At 42.3% G+C, this 23,058-nt stretch overlaps 1 long non-coding RNA gene across 1 annotated transcript; it reads left to right on the forward strand.

Moving 5' to 3' along the window:
* The first annotated feature begins 18,664 nt into the window (after positions 1–18,664).
* Positions 18,665–20,854, forward strand: LOC138950493 (uncharacterized). The gene is made up of 3 exons (XR_011450687.1): positions 18,665–18,754; positions 19,353–19,407; positions 20,397–20,854. It is a non-coding gene; the product is annotated as an uncharacterized lncRNA (long non-coding RNA).
* Positions 20,855–23,058: the final 2,204 nt, after the last annotated feature.

Here is a 23,058-nt window from a genome sequence, read left to right on the forward strand (position 1 = left end):
CTGTAGTTACCCCACACACGCACGCATACACTTTAACACACATACAGATTCACAGACACACTTATCCTCACCCCCAACGAACCCCTGCCCCAAAACACACACACATACACTCATATCCACATACACACAACCACCCTCCCCCATCACCCGACACAAACACGCACGCACGCACGCATTCACGCAATTAAACAAAAATCACACACACGCATACACACACGCGCGCATACACTGAAATACACCCCACACACGCACACACGCAAGCACACGCACGCACGCACGTACGTACGCTTACACTGAAACAATCAACACACACACACACACACATACACACACCCACACACATACACACACATACACACACACACACACACACACACACACACACACACACGCACACATATCCAAAGACGCGCCAACACCATCTCTAGTTTCTTTCTTTATTTGGTGTTTAACGTCGTTTTCAACCATTCAAGGTTATATCGCGACGGGGAAAGGGGGGAGATGGGATAGGGGAAAGGGGGGAGATGGGATAGAGCCACTTGTTAATTGTTTCTTGTTCACAAAAGCACTATAATCAAAAAATTGCTCCAGGGGCTTGCAACGTAGTACAATTTATTCCCCCCTCTGCTTCTTTACCTCTGTAAACTTGTAGGGGTAGTTATTTTTCGATAATGACCCAGCAACCAAACAAATAACGACCCAGCAACAGCCTGAATCCTCGATAGTGCAATGGGTTGAGAGGTTGTTCTGTTTCGGTACTACTTTTTGCGACTGAAAAGTTCCGAACGCTCTAATGTACGAAGTATACATCTCTGGAGCAAACAATACAAACATACCGCATCTAAATTAAGAACTACAGGCCTGAACACATGAATCTCCATATAAAATTCATGAGTTCGGTTGTTTTCTGAATCTAGATCTGCCGTGCTCAAACCGTTCATCACAAGCAATTTCCCAAGGCAAGTAACTCATACTTTGTCTAGCGACAAGAATAGTTCCCCTTCTTTTCACTCAGTTCCTTCGACAACAGACTGCAATCCGACGGTCAGTTTTCAACAATATTTCATTTAATAAACAGATCACACGCAACCAAATGCACACATCTCATCAATTTAAACAACATAAAGGGGTTTCATACACTATTTTCCCCAGAAAACTGAACTTCATACAGTTTTTAACGTTGGAACACGGGTGCAAAAGTTCGTCTGCTAGTCCCATTTGACGAAAAAACATTATCCTGAGCGATACCAAAACATATACAGAACACACAATATCTGCCTTTGCCGCCACAGCAGAATAACAGCATATCTGTGTACTTGATTTTAGCCCAAAATAGGAAAACTGACAAGAAGTGTTAACAGAATGGAATGATTTGCACGGAACTATACAACCGCGCATTAATCGATCGCCTGCGCAGGTTGACTGGTTGAGAGAATAGGATTCGATCAAACTTTCGCAAAAAACTCCTCTTTTCTTTGAATAACTGAAGAAAGGAGGAATAAAGAGGTTACACACCTCGTCTCAGTGATTATAAAAAATAATGGTCTCAGTTCGCGGTCATGAAAAAGCTCGCTAAAGCTCGCATTTTTCATGATCCGCTAACTTCGACCATTATTTTTAATAATCACTGACACTCGGCATGTAACCTCTACAGATGACCTTACTGGGAGAATGCAAGTTTCCAGTACAACAATCTCTAGTTCCCCCACACACACACGCATACACTTTAACACACATACAGATCCACAGACACACTTATCCTCTCCCCCTACGAACCCCTCCCCCATTTTTGATTGATCCTGGTTTTGTTGTTGTTGTTTTTTTGTCCCTGTGTTAGCACACCTACATTAAGCTCACTGAACAGAGAACAAACAACACGTACACAACTTCTTGGAGTAAAGATAAACTGGAAATCATTTGGAAACAAAGTGCTCCAAATCCATAGCCCTTCCCCGACAGTTACAACTCTATGTACGCACACAAATACATGCGCACGCGCACACAAACAGACGCGCAAACACATAAACACACACGCACACGCACATACACACAGACACATACACACACACACAATAAAACAGATCCACAGACACACTAACAATCCCCCCCACACACGCACGCACGCACTCGCACGCACGCACGTACGTACGCTTACACTGAAACAATCAACACACACACACACACACACACACACACGCACCCACACACACACACACACATACACACACACACACACAGACACACAAAGACATACACACACACACACACAGATCCAAAGACGCGCCAACTCCCCCCCCACCCTCTAGTTCCCCCACACACGCACACACTTTAACACACATACAGATCCACAGACACACTTTTCCTCACCCCCAACGAACCCCTCCCCCAAAACACACAAAACACACACACACTCATATCCACATACACACTACCCCCCTCCCCCATACATACAAACACGCACGCACGCACTTAAACAAACAACGTGACCACACACACGCGCACACACGCGAACATTCGCACCCCCCTCACACCACACACACACACACACACACTCACTCACCACCCACTCCACACACACACACACACATTCAAACACACACACACACACACTCAGATCCTCAGACAACCCCCCCTATCCCTCCCCCAAACACACACGCACGCAACCACTTAAACACACAACACACACGCACACAGAGATCCAAAGACAGACTACCCCCCACCCCACACACGCACGCACGTACGCATGCATGCATACGCATGAACACAACACACACATACACACAAACACACACATGCACGTGTACACACACACAAACACACACACGCACACACACACAAACACACTCACACACACACACACACATACACACACGCACACACACAAGCACACACACACACACACACATACACACACACACACACACAAACACAAACGCACACACACAAACACACACACAAACACACACACAAACACAAACACACACACACAAACACACACACAAACGCAGACACACACAAACACACACACACACACACACACACATACACAGATCCAAAGACAGACTACCCCCACTTCACACACGCACGTACGCACGCATGCATGCATACGCATGAACACAACAGACACACACACAAACACACACACACGCACGTATACACACACAAACACACACACACACACACACACACACACACTCAAACACACACACAAACACACACAAACACACACACACACACACACACACTCAAACACACACACACAAACGCAGACACACACATACACACACACTAACACACACACTCAGATCTTCAGACAACCCCCCCCCCCCCCTCCCCTATCCCTCCCCCCACACTCACGCACGCATACACTTAAACACACAACACACACTGACACACACAGATCCAAAGACAGACTACCCCCACTCCACACACGCACGCACGCACGCATGCATTCATACGCATGAACACAACAGACACACACACAAACACACACACACGCACGTGTACACACACACAAACACACACTCACACACGCACGTGCACACACACACGCACACACACACTAACTTACACACACACACACACACAAACACATACTCCCACACCCACATATCCACATACACGCTAACACTCCCATCCCCTCGCCCCACACACACACACGCATGCACGTACGCTTACTCTGAAACAATATCACCAGACCTGTTTACCCTAAACTCGAGGCAAGAGTACTTTCCAAAAAAGTTGAGTGTATTTTTCAAAAAGTTGGTGTACTTTGCAAGCAAAGCCATATATGGGCTAGGGAAAATGTACGCGTGGGTGCAAACGTGTTTGTGTAAGAATTGCATGTCTTGTGAACACCTTCAGAATTTAACTCCTTCCAATACAACAGGGATAAAACAATTGTATTTACCTGTCAGTTTGTAGCATTATAACCAGTGTCTTCCAAACAGATTGATAATGAAAAGATGAACTTGCCACTGACAGCTGCATATGTTCAGTCTTCTCCCCTTTGGCTTTGCTCAAAAGTTAATCTTGTTGTCTTCATACTGTTAGTGTTACTCTCACAAAAGTGACACACACAAAATCAACAAAGGGAAACAGATAAAGATCTGCTGGTGGTTAAAATCCATTACAAGCTGATTTTTTCCACTGAGCCCCTTAGTCTAGTCAGGGTTCTTCAAGTTGTAGTATGCAGCGGTACTGAGTCTAGTCTAGTCAGGTTTCTTCGACAGCAAGTTGTAGTATGATGATTTCAGCTTGGTCAGCTGCACTGAGCTGTAGTTCCGCTCATGAGGTTCACCAGGCCTGCTCTTTACCACCAATAGGCTGTCAACAGTTTCAGCTGATAAGGAGGCCCTCTGGTTTGTTTTGTTCTTTGTGACACACGAGAAGATTCTCTCTGCAGTGTCGTTCGATGTCATATTTCCCGGCATGGGCAACGGAGAAATCCGATTTACAATACTTGCAGTGTGCATGACTTTTTCCCAAAGAAGACTCTACAATTCCTGGCTCTTTCTTGTATTTCTCCAAGAAAATCTGCCGTTTCTGCTGTTTAGACTTGGTACAGTCATCCGAAACCGGCACATTTTTCCGCTTCATTTTGCCACGATTGTCCAGACGATCGCACGTGCCAACAACTGAACGAGGTGTCTACAGCTGAAGATTCGCTGTCATGGTTATCTCCCTTAGACCGAAACCGGTATCAGTTGTACCATCCCGTAATCAGCACTGGCCCACGATTGTCCAGACGATCGCACGTGCCAACAACTGAACGAGGTTTCCACAGCTGAAGATTCGCTGTCATGGTTATCTCCCTTAGACCGAAACCGGTATCAGTTGTACCATCCCGTAATCAGCACACCAACACCGGAAAACGTATTCTAGACTTTTTCTTATGCGTATTTTGTGCGTGTGTCGCGTATTATGCGTACTGATAAAAATTTGGCGTACAAAATACGCCCAAATCGTACTGGTAAACAGGTCTGTATCACACACACACACACGCACACACACACACACAGATCCACAGACACACTTACCCCCATCCCCATCCGACCCCCCCAGCACACACACACTCACACATACACCTAAGCCACACATACACACACACACGCACACACACACACACACACACACAAACACACACACGCACGTGTACACACACACACACACACACACACACACACACACACAGATCCACAAATAATACACTGACGTGGGCTGTTCTGGAAGTCCTTTAAATCTCATTATTATCGCACAGCTCACTGTTAATTTGCACAAGCCATATTCTCCAAGGATCCTTCCAAAGCTTCTGCACACTTTAACAATCGTGAGAAGTACCTGTCAAACATGTCGGCGCGAGTGTTTTTGCCGATACCCTCAATGAAACTCTTTTACTCTCGGACAGCAGCATCAGGGCTCTCGTAACAGTTTCCTCCGATCTTTGGCTTTTAATGTAAAAACAGGATTCAGGAAAATATAGTGAACGGAACATCAGGCACACATCCTAATCTGTTAGAAATTAGATTGATTTGGAAGCTGTGTAAAACGGGACATTGCGGTGTTGTAACATCAACCCTCAAGTACCCGTGTTTGGTGACAAGCTTCAAACACCACAGGCAGGCAATGATGCATGTACTGCTCAAAGGTAGCCATACGCTGCTCCCCTTTTAGAAATGCACGGCGATTTGCTCTTTTTGAAAAATAAAAATGGGACCACCTTCTTCTTGCCAGTGTTCCGAGATCACCAATAGTTGATAGGGGTGGAGCCGTTTATGAACATCAAAACGGCTGATTGATGTGTTGCCCGGGGTCAGATTGATAGATCCAAGTCCCCATCGCCTGTGACAACCTTCACAAAATCCTCACACTCTATGGGTTGCCCGGGGTCAGATTGATAGATCCAAGTCCCCATCGCCTGTGACAACCTTCACAAAATCCTCACACTCTATTTGTATGTACATTTCGAGACATACCGCCTTTTGAACACCAGAAAGAGCACGGGCACCCGCTGTCTGCAACGCTTGTGTACCCGTAAAGGCTTGTGCCAGATCACATCGATGGGTGCCGATTCAATTATCTATGTGTCATTTACCTCCGTGTGTGTGATTCGTGCACCATCTCTCTTCAACTTTGTAACGACAGCAACGTGTGTTGCAGTAACAGCATTTAACTGTCGGTCTGAGCGGGTGTCAACTTTGTAACGGCAGCAACGTTTGTTGCAGTAACAGCATTCAACTGTCGGTCTGGGCGGGTGTCAACTTTGTAACGGCAGCAACGTTTGTTGTAGTAACAGCATTCAACTGTCGGTCTGGACGGGTGTCAACTTTGTAACGGCAGCAACGTTTGTTGCAGTAACAGCATTCAACTGTCGGTCTGGGCGGGTGTCAACTTTGTAACGGCAGCAACGTTTGTTGTAGTAACAGCATTCAACTGTCGGTCTGCGCGGGTGTCAACTTTGAAGACGTGTCTACCCGATTTATATTCATTGTACCAGCTGTAAGTACTCGTTTTGGAAGGAGCGTTTTTTTCCCAAAAATTCCCACAATAATTATGCAGTAAGTGTGAAAAACATAACAATTCTTTCAGAGATGTTTATACATCATTGTTGTAAACTGCCTTTTTGTTTAGCTCCACGACAAGCAAGTAAACATGGACGGGCAGTGTTCTTAAAAGCTGAGGAAAGTTTGAGACACATAAAAATGTGTGTCATCGCCGATAAAACTTTGCAGTGTGCACACGTCGTTGTAAATATCATGAGACATTGCCAGGAGTTTGGAGTCAAAGGACTTCTAGAACACCTTTCGTAAACACACACCACACACACACACACACACACACACGCACACACGCACAGAGATCCACAGATACACTATCCCTCCCCCAAACCCCTCCCCCACACACAAACACACACAAACGCGCGCACGCGTACAAACACACAGACACACACACATACACACACCCACACCCACACACACACTCACGTGTGCACACACACACACCCACACACACACACACACACTTACACACACACACACACACACACGCACACACACACACACACACACACACACACACACACACACACACACACATCTCACACTTTGATCTTGAATTTTCGTTACCGTGCTGTCCAGAGGGCATCATGTCGAGTTCTTTGCTTGTTGGTTGAAGGGAAGCAACCCAGCAATTATAAGGTGATTTCGCACGCTTAAGGGCAGACCGGGTAGGCAAAATGAGTTATTTTTGGTCTCATACACCTTTTTGGGGTTGTTGCATTTTTCACACCTTTGAACATCCTGGAATGCATTCAATAATCTGCTTTTGTCATTTTAGACATGTATTCATGTAAATAAAACCATTTTCAAACCGATGTTTTGTTGTTTTTGTCTGTGTTTTATCAAAAAAATCGAAAAAATGGTCAACTTTGGATACTCCGTGCTGGTAAATGTGCGCACATGACATGACCCTTCGCTGTTCAAACTGTGTGGAAATTTCCGTTCTTCAAGATGACGTCATCACCGTTGGGGAATTTCCGTTGACATAGGCACAAAGAGAGAGAATCCGTTCCAACCGAAACCCCGGAATTAATATATGCAAATATATGTAGGTCAAAGGCATTTGGCGCAAGCGCAGTAGACAACTTATCAGTCCCCCGGTGTCAACAAATCCATGACGCTTTCACCGATTCAGCAGCATTTTTCAAAGTTTTGAGCTGCGGAGAACAACCCTAACATTGGAAATGTTCGGCATAGTGGCTAGAAATATCAGAGAAAGATGAACCAGCAGCAGCGAACAGTAGAAGGAAGTAACAACACTCCGAAATGAACCAACATGATCGTATTTGAGCAGACGACATTCTAAGATTCTTGACTCGACGAGGTGGGTTTTGCTTCTTTCTCTTTTCGATCTTGTTTGTTTGACAACGTGATTTATTGCACATCGTTATGTTGTTGTTGTTGTAAGAATGTGTTAGGGTTTGCAGGTAAATGATAAACAGTTTGTGTCTGAAGTATTTTGCGGGTTTCTTGATCCAATTTACTGACCATGCCGCCGCCGCACACCCCCCCCCCCCCCCCCTCCCTCCCTCGATCATCTCTGTGATATCGTCTTCACAACCCCTATTTTATTGTTCTTCGCTGGCCAGTCCTTGAGAGCTTACTATGGTGTAACATGTCATCAGTATTCTTTGTCTGGGGTCAAACTGAGAAGCAGCATCTGAGCGATGTACGACTGACACAGTTTCTGGTCATTGACCGTAGGAAAATAAGTACCCTACTAGAGATCGAGCGTTCTCTAATTCTAAAGGATTGGTTTACACCAGCATGGCTGACCAACCTATCATTGACAGCAATATTGTTGTCAAATCTTTTCCATTAACTAAGGAATAAAAAAAATAGATCCAATTTACTTCACCAAAGAAAAAAAAAGAGTTAAACTAAAGGACTGGGGATGCAACTCATGAATCAAAAGCATAAAGATCACCTGCAAACAGTGCTAGGTTTAGGAAATCTGAAAATGTATACACACACACAGAACACACACACACACACACACAAAACAGACAACAGACAAGAAACAAGCAAATACATAGCAAGTGTGATGAAATAAATTAATTTTAAAAGAAAAATATGAAAAGAAAGAAAGAAAGAAAGAAAATAATTCAGCTAGTTTCAGTATTAGTTCCTGTGTGTATGTGATTGTGTGGTTACTCAAATCCCATAGTAAACTTGACATGTACATTTTGTGATAGGGGCCAATTAATGAATGTCTTTTGTGTGTGTGTGTGTGTGTGTGTGTGTGTGTGTGTTCGTCAACCGACATATGTGGGTACGAGCCGCTGAGGTGGTTGTAAGAAAACCCGCCTGGTTCAGTGGTTGGGGGCTGATTGGGATTTCTGATTTACCAGCCTAGCCAAAAAGTTGAGGTACACCCCATGTAACATGGTCATTTGCAAAATAAAGTACAAGCACTTGTTGACGTTTATATTGAGTCTTAAAATTTGCAGCTTATTACAAACAAAAACCATGGACAGTTGTATCAAATATTAAATCAGTGTTTGTGTATTTATTAGGTTGGAGCAAGGGGAGAGCCAGTCCTCCTGTGGTGGCAGCGAGGAGAAAGATTGACCTGATGGAAAAGTTTGCTAAACCGGAACTACCCTCTTCCACAGCAGAAACATCAGCTTTGTCATCTTCTGACCAACCATAAAAAGATACAGATACTTTGCCATCTTCTGACCCATCACAAGCAGATATGGATACTGGTACTGTGCAACGTCACTCCGCTGACATGTGTTGGGCTTTTGTCAACATTGATCAGCTCAATCTATTGCTGAAAGGTTTATATCCTGTACTGAATGCTTGTCTGATAGCAGTCTGATTATGAAAGAAGGTGATGCATCAGCCCAAGGATTTGCACAGGCCCTGCATCTGGAGTGCATATGAGTGTCCATTCAAGTCTGCAGTTGTTTACTCTTCTCCCGGTGTTTGCAACGCTTCGGGTGGTAAAGTTGCATTTTAAATAATCCGCGTATGACCAAGTTGGTACATGGAAAGGGACATTCAGCTTTACAGAAATTTGCTGCAGTGTTAGGATTGAGCACAGAAATACTGTAATTAAAATGTTGCAACTTTTGAATGGCTTGATAGCTTTGTTCCATTTGTGTATATATAATTATGTAATGTTGTTGATGATTTGTGAAGCATCATTTCTATGCAATGGAATAAGAAATCAGTGCATCCGTTGGGTTTTTATGAGTCTGACAGTTTGGTTCTGATCAATATTTTCATATCAGCACAAACACAGATAATTGACTTTTTTAATGTTTTCATATAATTTTTTTTTAAATCAAAAAAATCTGATAATTTGATTATCAAATCATTTCCCCTTCATAGTTAAAGTGTTATTCTGGTTAAAAAAAAAACACCCCATTAATTCAAGCTCTACTGTGGTACTAGTTTACCGGGGTACTAGTGAGACTCTTTTCCATGCTGTTTTCTCTACATGTAATTTGAGACAAAATGTGGTAATTAAAATGTTGTAACTTTTGAATGGCAAGATGGATTTGTTCCAATTTTGTATATGTTGTTTATGATTTGTGAAGCACCATTTCTGTGCATGGAATAAGAATACAGTGGATTCCTTGTGTTTTTATGAGTCCGACAGTTTCGTTTTGATTCATATCTGCACTAACATAGATGAGTTTTCAAATGATTTTTAAAAAAAAGTCTGGATAATTTGATCGTCAAATCATTTCCCCATCATAGTAAAGTGGTTATTCTTATAAAAACATATCAATTCAGGCTGCACTGTGCTACTAGTTTGAGGTACTGGTTGGAATCTTTCAAATGCTGTTTTCTCTGAATGTAATTTTCAGACAAACATCTGTAATTAAAATGTTGCAACTTTTGAATGGCTAGATGGATTTGTTTCATTTTTGTTTATGTTGTTTATGATTTGTAAAGCGTCAGTTTTGTGTATGGAATAAGAGTTAAGTGCATTGGTTGGGTTTTTATGAGTCTGACAGTTTGGTTCTGATTCATGTTTTCATATCGGTACAAACAAAGATGGCTGTTTTCATATGATGTATATAAAAAAAATCCTGATAATTTGATTGTCAAATCCTTTTCCCTACATAGTAAAGTGGTCATTCTGATAAAAACATATGAATTCAGGGTGCACTGTGCTACTGGTTTTTTTATGTACTGGTTCAAATCTTTAAAATGCTGTTTTCTCTGAATGTAATTTTCAGACAAAACGCTACAATTAAAATGTTGCAACTTTTGAAAGGCTTGATGGATTTGTTCAGTTTTTGTATATGTTGTTTATGAGTTGTACAGCATCAGTTCTGTGTATGGAATAAGAGTTCAGTGCATTGGTTGGGTTTTTATGAGTCTGACAGTTAGGATTTCATGTATTTTTCTTATCAAAACTGAACCGGTAACTGAAAATGCTAAATTAAAATAATATATTGCTTAGAAATGCTTTTCGATACACAGAATTATTAAACACACACATATTGCTGCAAAGAAGAAAAATTGGATCAAAACATGCACTGGTTCACAAACTGCAACATTTTAAAAAAAGCACATTTTATAACGTTTTTCTCACATTTTGGTGAATAAAACCCCCAAAAATTGCTTTTCACTCAAAATTTAAAATGGTTTCCCTTAATTAGGTTATTCTGCTTGCAAAAATCAAACAAGCAGCAAGCTGTTTCCAAAAAAAAAAAAAAAAGTGCTTGCCTACCCTGTCCCCCCTTAATTTCAGAGTTCGCCTCTTTGTTAACACTTGCAAAATCTTCGCCAAAGGTAAGTACCGTACACTACCTTGTATACGCCCACCTCCCTAAAGCACCAATGTCGCTCGAAAGTAGTATAGGGGGTGGGCGTTTACGTGATTCTGTACCCTGTACAGGATCAGTTCCTCTCAATAAATAGCGATATTTGAACACATGTTAAAATTGTTAAATAGGATAATTATGTTTCTGTGGAAAAATGGCTACCCTCTTTCTCTGTGACACGCACGTGTTCTCGTGAGTGCCAGTGCCTTCATTGCCAGAATGGAAACTGGAACCTAACCACAAGAATCCCTTTTCATGGTTTGTGAACAAATGCACAAATCTCGAATAAAAACTGGAAATAGTGACTCAGGATGTGCTCCGTTTAACCAGCATTAGCAGCGTGTGTCTAAACAGAAATCACAAAATGAAACACGATCTGCCTGGTTTAACCAGCATTAGCAGCGTGTGTCTAAACAGAAATCACAAAATGAAACATGATCTGCCTCGTTTAAACAGCATTAGCAGCGTGTGTCTAAACAGAAATCACAAAATGAAACAAGATCTGCCTCGTTTAACCAGCATTAGCAGCGTGTGTCTAAACAGAAATCACAAAATGAAACATGATCTGCCTCGTTTAACCAGCATTAGCAGCGTGTTTCTAAACAGAAATCACAAAATGAAACATGATCTGCCTCGTTTAACCAGCATTAGCAGCGTGTGTCTAAACAGAAATCACAACATGAAACAAGATCTGCCTCGTTTAACCAGCATTAGCAGCGTGTGTCTAAACAGAAATCACAAAATAAAACATTATCTGCCTCGTTTAACCAGCATTAGCAGCGTGTGTCTAAACAGAGATCACAAAATGAAACATGATCTGCCTCGTTTAACCAGCATTAGCAGCGTGTGTCTAAACAGAGATCACAACATGAAACATGATCTGCCTCGTTTAACCAGCATTAGCAGCGTGTGTCTAAACAGAGATCACAAAATGAAACATGATCTGCCTCGTTTAACCAGCATTAGCAGCGTGTGTTTAAACAGAGATCACAAAATGAAACATGATCTGCCTTGTTTAACCAGCTTTAGCAGCGTGTGTCTAAACAGAGATCACAAAATGAAACATGCATGATCTGCCTCGTTTAACCAGCATTAGCAGCGTGTGTCTAAACAAAGATCACAAAATGAAACATGATCTGCCTTGTTTAACCAGCATTAGCAGCGTGTGTCTAAACAGAAATCACAAAATGAAACATGATCTGCCTCGTTTAACCAGCATTAGCAGCGTGTGTCTAAACACAGATCACAAAATGAAACATGATCTGCCTCGTTTAACCAGCATTAGCAGCGTGTTACTAAACAGAAATCATGAAATGAAACATGATCTGCCTCGTTTAACCAGCATTAGCAGCGTGTTTCTAAACAGAAATCACAAAATGAAACATGATCTGCCTCGTTTTACCAGCATTAGCAGCGTGTGTCTAAACAGAAATCACAAAATGAAACATGATCTGCCTCGTTTAACCAGCATTAGCAGCGTGTGTCTAAACAGAGATCACAAAATGCAACATAATCTACCTCGTTTAACCAGCATTAGCAGCGTGTTTCTAAACAGAAATCACAAAATGAAACATGATCTGCCTCGTTTTACCAGCATTAGCAGCGTGTGTCTAAACAGAAATCACAAAATGAAACATGATCTGCCTCGTTTAACCAGCATTAGCAGCGTGTTTCTAAACAGAGATCACACCATGAAACATGATCTGCCTCGTTTTACCAGCATTAGCAGCGTGTTTCTAAACAGAGATCACAACATGAAACATGATCTGCCTCGTTTTACCAGCATTAGCAGCGTGTGTCTAAACAGAAATCACAACATGAAACATGATCTGCCTCGTTTAACCAGCATTAGCAGCGTGTTCAGTTCTAAACAGAGATCACAAAATGAAACATGATGTGTCTCGTTTAACCAGCATTAGCAGCGTGTGTCTAAACAGAAATCACAAAATGAAACATGATCTGCCTCGTTTAACCAGCATTAGCAGCGTGTTCAGTTCTAAACAGAGATCACAACATGAAACATGATCTGCCTCGTTTCAATTACCAGCATTAGCAGCGTGTTTCTAAACAGAAATCACAAAATGAAACATGATCTGCCTCGTTTTACCAGCATTAGCAGCGTGTGTCAAAACAGAAATCACAAAATGAAACATGATCTGCCTCGTTTAACCAGCATTAGCAGCGTGTGTCAAAACAGAAATCACAAAATGAAACATGATCTGCCTCGTTTAACCAGCATTAGCAGCGTGTGTCAAAACAGAAATCACGAAATGAAACATAATCTGCCTCGTTTAACCAGCATTAGCAGCGTGTCAAAACAGAAATCACAAAATGAAACATGATCTGCCTCGTTTAACCAGCATTAGCAGCGTGTCAAAACAGAAATCACAAAATGAAACATGATTTGCCTCGTTTTACCAGCATTAGCAGCGTGTGTCTAAACAGAGATCACAAAATGAAACATGATATCTGTAGTCAGTTTCTTTGCTCTGATCCAAGTATTCAAGGGGGAGTACGGTGTGTCCAACACAGCGCATTCAAACAACACTTTGTTCACTCGATCTCTGTAAAGTCCCCAAGGTCGAGCTCTGCAATATCAAATGTGTCCCACAAAACTTTGTCAATTTTAGGCAAGGCTATTCTGGTTGGTTGGTTTTTGGGGTTTAATGTCTCTTCAGCAGATGCTAGCTGCTATTCGAGACCGATACAGTTATTTTCTTTTCCTTTCATATGGCAACTTCTACGTTTCAGACTATTTACATTCAAATCTATCACTGTAAAAGAAGGTTCTAAAAATTAATAATTTTCACTTCTGGTACTTTAAATCTTGTAAAAAATCTTGATCTCTTTTAAAAAGTTAAAAATCTTGTCCGGGGGAACATCCCGGAATAAAACCTTCAGTGTTTCCGCATTGTAGTGTTTGTCTCGAAATTCTTGAACGTCTACACATTTTGTGAGAACATGTTCTAATGTCCATGGTTCGTCACATCCAAAACAGTATGGTGGATCTTCACCTTTCAGCAGATACGAATGTGTAATGTGACTGTGCCCAATGTGTAAGCGACAGAGAACTGTCTCTTCTTTCCTGTTGAGGCGACATTGGGGTAGGCTGTCCGACAGCTGGGGGACGATCTTATGAAGTTTATTTTCTTCACATTCGTCCCATTCACTCTGCCATAGGTACTTTATGTACATGTTGGTGCGAGTTCTGAAATCTGAATGCTTTGTGTGTTTGTCAGTGATGAGTCTTTCTCTGGCTTCTTTAGCAGCTTGATCAGCTGCAGAGTTGCCTCTAATTCCAACATGGGATGGCACCCATGCAAACACAATCCTTTTGCCTTCTTCAATCAGAGATGCATGTAGCTCTTGGATTTCGACCAACAGTGGGTGATCTAGCTGAGTTCTCTTCACGGCGGTAAGAGCCGATAGGGAATCTGACAGAATCAGGAAATCTTTCTTTTTTGACTGATATACCTGTTTCAGAGCTAGCTGTAAAGCTTTCAACTCTGCAGAAAATACAGAACTGTCATCCGGAAGACGGGCCGAAAAGGCCCTATCGAGTTTAGGACCTGTGACAGAAGCTGATGCCACTTTACTTTCAGCTTTGGACCCATCAGTGTATATCCGTTGATGGGAAGGAAACTCGGTACAGAACTGGCTAAAACACTGTTTAAAAATCAAATCATTTGTCTCGGACTTCTTTAACCTTGTCAGATCGAGTCGAACAACTGGATCTGGCAATGTCCATGGTGGTGTTTCTGTCCATCGATTTTCACTAACATGATCGAGTTTTATCTTTGATTCGGCCAGATGTGACTGAATCCGAGAAGACAGAGGTGCTCGATCATTTGGGTGACTTTCAAAAAATTCAGAGCATTGTGGTTGAAATACGCATTGGTAGGCTGGATTTGTAGGCATAGCTTTCAGTTTCAACACATAATTTAGGGTGAGTTTCAGGCGTCGCAACCTCAGAGAGGGTTCTTTGGCCTCAAAATATAAGGACTGTACTGGAGACGTCCTGAAAGCTCCCAGACAAAGACGTATACCCTGGTGGTGTATTGTGTCTAATAGCCTTAGGTTGGATTTTGCGGCTCCACCATAGACGACACAACCATAGTCCAACTTGGATCGGATTAAAGCACGGTAAAGTCTGAGTAGGACTGTGCGGTCAGCACCCCAGTCCGTATGAGAAACCACTTTCAATACATCCAGAGCTTTCAGACATGATGTTCTCAGATACTGGATATGTTTAATTAAGGAATGTTAGTCGACGGTCAAAGGTCAGTCCTAGGAATTTAAATTCTTCAACAACCTTGACAGGATTACCATTCAGGACCAGAGAGGGTTCTGGCATGGCTCCCCTTTGTTTGCAAAGATGCATACAGACAGTTTTGCTGGTGGAAAATTTGAAACCGTTCTCTGTTACCCATTTTTGCACCTTGTCTATACATAATTGAAGCTGCCTTTCCACTCTATGTAGGGATTTGCCACGCACACAAAGTGCAAAGTCATCAACAAACAAGGATGACTCGGATCCTTTCAGTACTGCCTTTACTATGTTATTGATTTTGATGTTGAACAACATGGGTGATAGAATGCTTCCTTGAGGAACACCCATCTCTTGTTGACAGAACTCTGATAGGTTGGGACCGACCCGTACTGTAAAAAATCGATTACTTAGAAATCCTTCCACAAAAACAGGGAGACGTCCACGAAAACCCATTTCATGCAAATCAGCTAAAATACCGTGTTTCCAGGTCGTGTCGTAAGCCTTCTCGAGGTCAAAAAATATAGCTAGTACATGTTCAGATCTCGCAAAGGCCTCTCGAACGAAGGTCTCAAAACGTACCAAATGATCAGTGGTGCTGTGTCCCTTTCGGAAGCCACATTGCACATCACTTAAGAGGTTTTGTTTTTCTAGGTACCACACCATCCTAGCGTTGACCAATCTCTCCATGGTTTTACACAGACAGCTGGTCAAGGCTATCGGACGGTAGTTGCTGGGGTTTGTATGATCTTTACCTGGTTTTGGAATGGGGACAATCATCGCTTCTTGCCATGAAGGTGGAAAGGATCCACTCTCCCATATGTGGTTAAAAACCTTCAGCAAGACCAGAAGACAACTTTCTGGTAGGTGTGTGAGGAACTGATAATGTATTCCGTCCAGCCCCGTTGCTGAGTTGTTGCATTTTTGTAAGGCTTGTTTGAGTTCAGTTATACTGAACAACTTGTTGTAGTTCTCCTCATTCTGAGATGAGAAGTTTATGGGTTTACGTTCTTGGGTGGCTTTGATTTTTTGAAAATCTGTGCAGTAATTTTCTGTTGATGAGTTTTTTTCCATTGTTGAAGCCAGAACGTTTGCTACTTCATTCTTTTGGGTTATAAGGGATCCATTTACCACAAGGTGGTTAATTGATGCAGATCCTTTTTTCCCTTTGATTTTACGAATAGCATTCCAAACTTTACTTGATGATACCTTAGAGTTTAAGTTTGAGCAAAAAGACCTCCAGGATGTTCTTTTAGAATGTTTTATGACAGTGCGACTCTTAGCGCGAAATCTGAAGAAAGTCAACTTCTTGCTAAGGGTCGGGCATCTGTAGAACCTGTGTAGACTTCTCTTTTGCTCAGATCGGGCTTCTTGGCATTCTTTATTAAACCATGGCACTTTAATGCGGTTGTTTGAAGATGTTTTTGGAATGTACTCAGTGGCAATGTCTTGTAGAGTGTTTGTAAAAATAGATGATGGGTCGTCACTTCCATCAAAGACAGTGTCTTCTGTGAGTTGGACAGAACATTCGGCAGTAAAAGACAGCCAGTTTGCCTTGTTCAGGTTCCATCTCTGGGGGGAAGCTTCTTCCAATCCATCTATTTGAGACATCAAGATAGGGAAATGATCGCTACCACATGTGTCATCATAGACTTTAAATTCAAAGTCTAGAACAAGAGAGGTGTCGCAAATAACTAGATCTAGTATGGACTTGCATCCTGTTGCTGGATGGAGATAGGTTGGTACTCCATCGTTTAAAACGCATAGATTACGATTGTCTAAAAAATCTTCTAGAATTCGTCCTCTCGTACTTAGAGAGTTGCTGCCCCATAAAGGGGAATGAGCGTTAAAATCTCCCATTAAAACAAAGGGAGCTGGAAGCTGATCAATAAGATTTTCAAGATCGTGCTTCGTGTAACATTTTGATGGTGACAGATATACACTGCAGAGAGTGATGGTTTTATCTAATGTCACTCGTGCTGCGACGGCTTGAATGTTTGTACATAGGTTGATCTCACTACAAAGTACACTTTTCTTAATCAAAAGAGCAACTCCCCCAGACGTGTTATTGTCTGAATGGTTTCTAAAAACATTGTATCCAGATACATTAAAATCTTTGTTTGGTTTCAGCATTGTTTCCTGTAATGCTGTAGCAACAGGATGAAATTTGTGTAAAAGTAGACATAATTCTTCATAGTTAGCTTGGACCCCTCTACAATTCCATTGAATAAAATTGGCTATGTTTGTTTAGTTTTAAGAAGTTTCTGCCTCCATACCCTCTTCGTCGGATAAACTCCCAAAATGATTGTATAGTGTGATGGGATTTTTCTCCATTTTTGGGGTGCGAGGCGATCTTTGGGGCAGAGTAACTTTTCCCTTGTCCGGAGGTGTTCGTGGTGTGGATTGAGTAAGGTCCACTACCTCCACTACCTCCACGGCCCCCTTCCTGTGAGTTGCCCTGTGAACGGGCTTCTGGGTTGGGGTGGTGAAGCGAACCTCACCAGGAGACCCCATAGGGTCCTCAATTGGGGTGGTGAAGCGAACCTCACCAGGAGCCCCCACAGGGTCTCCAGTTGGGGCGGTGAAGCAAACCTCACCAGGAGACCCCATAGAGTCTCCAGTGGGGATAGCCCCACCTGTGCTTTCATCTGTCTGTGTACAAATACTTTTGTTTCTTGTGGGCTCTGTCCTTTTCAACATGGACGGGCCGCGAAATTTTTTTTCACACGTCAGTTGCGGGCTTTCAATCCCGAAGGCTGGTTCCGAGTAACTACGAACGTAATCGGAAGTTCCGATGTTTACCAAGTCAAAGAGCCGAGTCAAACACTATCCTTGCGTCATCCAGGGAGATACTGTACAGATGTCTGCGTCATCTTTGACTTTGCAAGCAGCTTCGGAGATTTCAAAACAACGTTTTTGCCCCAAAAAAGATTGTGGGCTCTTTTTTTTCCTCCTCAAGTTATTTTGGACGTTGAGCGTGGTTTGTCAGACCTATAGCGTTTCGGTTTTTAGTCAAGTAACAAAATGGCAGGCAAGGACTGAAGCAGTGAAGGAGCGAAGGTGATCAATGCGGAAAGAATCTCCAATGATGTTTGCTAATGCGAGAGAATTGGGACGGGCGAACCATTGCATATTAACCAGAGGTAAGTTTCCATGTTTCGTTTTATACTTAGAGTGGGTCTTTGCGAGTATGTGTTGCAACATGTGTCACTCCGCTCACTGTCACTGACACTGAGAGTCTGAGTCACTGAGTGTCAGTCTCTGACAACAACATTGGATGCATGTACCTGTACGTGTATGTATGTATCCTTGCCTTACGTCAGGTACGAAGATAGTTGCCCTGTACAGGGATTTCCTCATTAATGTGGAGAAGAAGAAGAGTACCACTGCCACGTTTTTGCAACCTCTTTTTGACCCAATTCGAGATCTATGCATGAGACATAATATTTTAAAAATCCTTTTTTTTAAGATTGAATCCAACTTCCAAGACAGTGAATAAAAAATCAAAGCTAGTGCTGGTCAAATGTTTTAATGCTAGAATTAAAAATAGATAACCTTCTCGGAATATAATTGCAAGCAGGTTGGAGGCTAGTTCAAGAATCAAATTGCTGACTTACCCAGGCTGGCTGGTTACAGTGCGTTTCTTTGAAAGGCAATCAATGGTTCTACTGCTCTGCTAGTACTCACCATTTTGAAAGTGATGTTCCCATGATTGGTACTTCATCTATTATTTTATTGCAGGTCTCCTCTCAGCTGAAAAAGCCAACCGATTGCTGCATGGCCAGCGACGAATCAGGTAAACAAAAGGTTTTATTATGTACAACTGTCAGTGTCAGTGTTATGACATACAGTGTGTTTTTTCCTTCCCCTCTCTCTCATTCTCAAGTTCTGGTCAGAATAACTCATGTGGAGGTGTGCGTGTGTGACTGTGAGCAAGACTGTGAGAGAGTGGTGTTTTTTTTTATAATTCAGGTTCAGGGATAATAATAAAATAATGAACACCTACTGACTTAGACTCCAAACCGCAAGCTCTTAGCCTTATTTCACCAGTATGGTGATCACTTCCTCCCGTATTGGAACCATTACTAATATACTAGAAGCGCATGACTTTCAGTGTGTATGTCTGATTAAAACAAAATGCATTGCAGTAAACACTGTCACTGTCAGGATATAATTATCTCAATGAAACTGTGTGTCAAGATCTATTATTATTTTCCTTTTTTGAGTATGTATAACATATTATGCATGTGTGTAGAGCACAGAGAGCGTAAAACTTTAAAAGGAAAATAATAGTAGAACTTGACACACATGATTCCTATGATAATGTAGGACAGTGGCATTGATATCTTTCTAGAATAATATGTCGTTTTACATTCAGTGAAATTTTGACTGAATTAGTGAACTGAATGTATTCAAATATGGTGACAGACATGTATACAATGTAGACAAGTTAAAGTTGTATGTGTGTACATCACTACATGTTCTGTAGCTTACAAGTTACATTGAAAACAGCCTTGACTATAATGGAAATCCACTTAATCACTGTCTTTGGGGTTCCAACAAAAATCAGACGCAGCAGGGGGGGGGGGGGGGGGGGAGTCGGGGGATTTTATTTGAACTTGTCTACCAGGGAAAAAGAATGTTTAAGCTCTTGGCATTTATGTGGGTTTAGTGTGTGTATGTGTGTCAGTTACAAACAGTACACAACTTATTCCTTTATACTCATACTTAGACTTGTTCTTGTCGTTGTGTTTAAGATCCGTTCCTTTCTCATTCATTTGTCAGTAGTGACTGAAGATGACGAAGACCTGGCCAGTGAATGTGGATGAAAAGCAGTGCTATCCAAGTCCAGCTATGATCGATGGGGAAACTACAGCAACAGCCGCAGAGGATCACCGGACAAAAAGAACTGTTTCCCAGTATTGTAAATGTCCACTCAGTATTGGTTGTATTGAGCATTACAACTTGTTGCTATTGTACATTTTTGTCAATGTTTTAAAGGCCCGCTACGCCTCACAGGGCCGGACTAGGCTAAGAGGAGGGATGGGGGGGGGGGGGGGGTTGCCAGTGGTGGTCCAGGGGTATGTTCCCCTTGGCGGGGTCAAGGGGCAGAGCCCCTATATTGTGGATGGGTAGGTCATATTCTGAGATAGGAAAATGGTCGCTCCTTGCATGAAACGGCATAAAATAAACAATCATAAAAAATGTTTTAAATAAGTGAGGTACATGTTTAGGCTAGGGGGGGGGGGTTGCGCAACCCCCATAACCCCCCCCCCCCCCCACCCCCTGGTAGTCCGGCCCTGCCTCATTTAAAAAGTTGTCCTATCATTTTGAACTGAGCGCTGTCATTGTCCCATAGGAACTCCATTCCTTTGGACGGTGCAATATTCTATATTTTTCTCTCAAGATACACATTTTCAAAAAGAGACCGAGCGCTGAACTGAAGTTGTGCAGTGCGGATCTTGCGTTTTTGGGAATTCCAAACCGTTTGTGATATGAGCTGTTTGGGTACACCTGTCTGCAGCACATTCAAGTTAGGAGTACGGGAGACAACTCCAACTGACCATAAGTCTTGCGTCTGCTTTTGTTTTCAGTTCAAGACATTTTGACGAAGCGCATTGAATTATGCCACCGAAATAAAACTAAGGCCTGTCCACTTACAAAAACTGCTGGGTCAAAGTTCAGTAAATCTTACATTTTCTTAAAGGTACTGAACTTGTCAAATCCAGGTGCACAGAGCCCCTGGGGCTTTTAGTCATACCTCAGGCAGCTATCCGTAAGAAGAACTATCAAGTTTCATTGACTTGCACCCAAAGAGTCAAGAACTGCGATTTTTTTACGAATTAATTTCGTACTCAGACCCGGCTGGTCTTGACCTATTTTTGGATCTAAATTTAGATCAGGTAGATCACCACATCATGCACAAAAAGACACGTAGGAGGACTTTTGAACTGTAAATGCACTCAGCTGCAACAAAAACGCAAAACGAAGGCTGTGAGCTGCACTGTGCCTTTAACCTTTGCCGTGCTTCCTTGGTTCACCTGTACCCAGAGACACACTAAAATCATTGTAACTCTGGAACCATTAAAGGTATCGTTTTGAAATTTTAAGTATCTCTCACACACCTAATTTGCTCTCTGTCTGCAAATTTTTAGTGTGTACATGACAAAACATCAGAATTAATTGATTATGATAATTTACATAAACACTACCGATGGCGCGGGTTCACACATACCCATACTTTTAAAGAGTAGTAGTGATTGTAACTATCCCTCTGCCGACGGCGCGGGTTCTGCTACACCCATAATTACCAAAGCGGCGGAACAGTGTCTGTCTGTCTGTTTGTCTCCAAGAGACTGTCTGTCTCTCTGTTTGTCTGTCCGTATCTCTCTGTCTGTATGTCTGTTGTCAGTTGCTCTGTCTGTCTGTCTATCCGTCTATCTGTCTGTCTCTGTCTCTCTCTCTCTCTCTGTCTCTCTCTCTGTCTCTCTCTCTCTGTCTCTCTCTCTTAGTCTCTCTCTCTGTCTCTCTCTCTTAGTCTCTCTCTCTGTCTCTCTTTCTTAGTCTCTCTCTCTGTCTCTCTTTCTTAGTCTCTCTCTCTCTTTCTTAGTCTCTCTCTCTCTCTTTCTTAGTCTCTCTCTCTCTCTCTCTTAGTCTCTCTCTTTCTTAGTCTCTCACTCTCTCTCTTTCTTAGTCTCTCTCTCTCTTAGTCTCTCTCTCTCTTTCTCTCTATCTCTCTCTCTTTCTTAGTCTCTCTCTCTCTCTCTCTCTTAGTCTCTCTCTCTCTTTCTTAGTCTCTCTCTCTCTCTTAGTCTCTCTCTCTTTCTTAGTCTCTTTCTCTCTCTCTTTCTTAGTCTCTCTCTCTCTCTCTCTTTCTTAGTCTCTCTCTCTCTTTTTTAGTCTCTCTCTCTCTCTCTTTCTTAGTCTCTCTCTCTCTTTCTTAGTCTCTCTCTCTCTTTCTTAGTCTCTCTCTAGCTCTTTCTTAGTCTCTCTCTCTCTCTCTCTTTCTTAGTCTCTCTCTCTCTTTCTTAGTCTCTCTCTCTCTCTCTTTCTTAGTCTCTCCCTCTCTCTCTCTTTCTTAGTCTCTCTCTCTCTCTCTTTCTTAGTCTCTCTCTCTCTTTCTTAGTCTCTCTCTCTTTCTTAGTCTCTCTCTCTCTCTTTCTTAGTCTCTCTCTCTCTTTCTTAGTCTCTCTCTCTCTCTCTTTCTTAGTCTCTCTCTCTCTTTCTTAGTCTCTCTCTCTCGCTCTCTTAGTCTCTCTCTCTTTCTTAGTCTCTCTCTCTCGCTCTCTTAGTCTCTCTCTCTTTCTTAGTCTCTCTCTCTCTTTTTTAGTCTCTCTCTCTCTCTTTCTTAGTCTCTATCTCTCTCTCTTTCTTAGTCTCTCGCTCTCTCTCTCTCTTAGTCTCTCTCTCTCTTTCTTAGTCTCTCTCTCTCTCTCTTAGTCTCTCT

The sequence above is a fragment of the Littorina saxatilis genome, linkage group LG16 (genome assembly GCF_037325665.1).
Source record: "Littorina saxatilis isolate snail1 linkage group LG16, US_GU_Lsax_2.0, whole genome shotgun sequence".
Lineage (NCBI taxonomy): Eukaryota > Metazoa > Mollusca > Gastropoda > Littorinimorpha > Littorinidae > Littorina > Littorina saxatilis.